A 2,178-nucleotide genomic window follows, 5' to 3' on the forward strand; every position below is an offset into this window, starting at 1 on the left:
TCCTTATTTCCCAGCAGACTGACTAGCCACCAGATTTGGGTGCTAGCAGAGGGACCTGACGAGCTCCTTCTTTTCGGCAGCGTTGAACATGCCAGGGCACACTCAGATTCTGGATGCTCATCTGAATGTAACGCCTAGCGCTCACCTTTATTTCTGTTTCTTAGCTCTTTTGGGCCATCAATCTTTGGTCTGACCCGTGGGATCCCTGCATTAGGAGAGATGGCTAATTAATGAGCCCATAAACCTTGGAAATCAAATGAAACCTGAAGTCCGTAGAAGACCTCGAAAGGCCCTTGGGGGGTGGAGTGCGAGCTGAGGAAGAGTTCCCTGCACAGCTTACCTCTCCATTCTTGTTTTCCTGTCCTGAGCGCAAAAGCCAGGAAGCAGCTCCGGGTAGGGAGGGGATACCATATGTGTGCAGTGGTTAGACAGGAAACAGCAAGGAACTGGACTCGTATGAAACTGTAAGCATCTTCTGTATGCCTGATGACTGCAGGTTTGAGAGAGTTATGTGGGAAGTGGAGGCTTTCGGTGGCTTTCAGAGGAAATGGAATGGAAAGGCAGCCGAAAGTGGAATCCCAGGTTTTTAAACAATCCTCCACTAACACACCAAACAGCTCAGGTCTAGTTACTAACTGAAAATTAGAATAAAGTTACAGCAAGATTTCATCATAAATGAAGTCAAACCCTAAAGATTTCAGAACACAACTGCTATAAGGAGCCACGAGGGAAGCAATACAAAGTCAACCTTGTCTCAGAGAAAGGCAGTTAAACACTTTCTCTTTTTTAAAGCAGCATAATCTCCCCAAACGGAAGGGCACTGTTCCCGGAGAAGGGTCCTGGAGAGGGTTTTCCTCGTTGGTGCCGGCCATCCACCTCCCCGAAAGGCGGGAGCTAGGTCGACGGAAGAATTCTTCCGACCAAGGCGCGGACTGATGTAGCCGCGCCGATTTACGTTCCCCGTGCAGCCCAGGACCGAGGGTCGGTGCATGCTGAACAGTTAAGTCAAAACAGCTCCGTCCGTCAGAGGTGTGCAAAAGGGAAAACCCGCTGCTGGGCGACACGGCCACGCCGCCCTAACCCGCAGCGTAGCTAAAGGGCATTTGGGGAGGCGGTGGGTGGGCCTCAAGCGACGGAAAGCCCTCCTCCAGCATGGGGTTGTGACAGCCTAGTCTCCGTAGCACAGACAGGGTGGCCACCAAGAGACAGGAACAGACAGCGAAAGCCAACGCGGCCCCAGGGCAGGGGGCGAGGCTGTCTGTTGGACGAGGAGTCCAGGTGGGACAGGCGTTTTGGACAGGGCGTCCTCCCGTCAAAGGAGGAAGAGCCCGAGAAGAAGGGCCGGGCAAGAAGCTACAAGCAGGGAAAGAAGCAGAGCAGGCAGACAGGTAGCTCCCCTTAAAGCCAAGGAAGGCACCAGTCCAAGCCCCCCAAAAACAGACTAGAGAGCAGATCAGCTGCAAAAGACCAGGGAAAGCCAAGAACGCAGAGAGACCCAAGTTTCAGAGCTGAGCTTTGCTTACAAGGAGGACCATGTGACAAAGATACCTAGAAGTACAGGGCCTGTGGAAAAGAGCACTCCCCAAGGCCCAGAATAACAATTGCTTTCCTGAGAATCTGCTTTGCAATGCACTAAGCCTAAACAGCCCACTGTCGATTGTCTGTTGTTCAAACCAATCGCCAGGGGAGAGCGCGAACGCAGTCCCCCACTACCACAAATTATGCAGTTGAGTTTCCCGCATTTGGGGAAATCGCAGGGGTCAGCACACCCACAGTGCAATGGATGAGCCTCATTCTGGGAAAACCACCTTTGTGATCATGGTATTTCCCCTGCCAGGTAAGTATGAGTTCCTGCTGCCCGGCCGCCGCCCGCCCTCGCTCGCCCCACACTTATAACACACGGGGCGGACCGCCGCGCCCCCCCCCCCCCCACCGCCGGCCTCGCCCACACCGGCCCCCACTGCCGACAGCTGCCCCGACGCATCCCCCAGAGCCCCTCCCTTCTCCACGCTGAGCTCCCGGTGCCAAAGTCGGGCCCTGCCTGGCAGCCTGCGTCCGCTCCCACGATGCTCTGCTCGCACACAGATCTGCATACCTGCTCACGCGGCTCCGCCCCTCCGCTCGGGCCCCTCCCCCTGCCCGCCCAGGCCGCCGCTCTTGCCTGCCCTGTAGTGGTAG

The 2,178-nt window shown here is 55.7% G+C and overlaps 1 non-coding gene across 1 annotated transcript; it reads right to left on the bottom strand.

The window, feature by feature from the left end:
* Window positions 1-1,681: 1,681 nt before the first annotated feature.
* On the bottom strand, window positions 1,682-1,845 carry LOC120393061. The gene has a single exon (XR_005591890.1). It is a non-coding gene; the product is annotated as a U1 spliceosomal RNA (small nuclear RNA).
* Between the last annotated feature and the right edge of the window lie 333 nt (window positions 1,846-2,178).

This window comes from Mauremys reevesii, unplaced genomic scaffold (genome assembly GCF_016161935.1).
Source record: "Mauremys reevesii isolate NIE-2019 unplaced genomic scaffold, ASM1616193v1 Contig141, whole genome shotgun sequence".
Classification (NCBI taxonomy): Eukaryota; Metazoa; Chordata; order Testudines; family Geoemydidae; genus Mauremys; species Mauremys reevesii.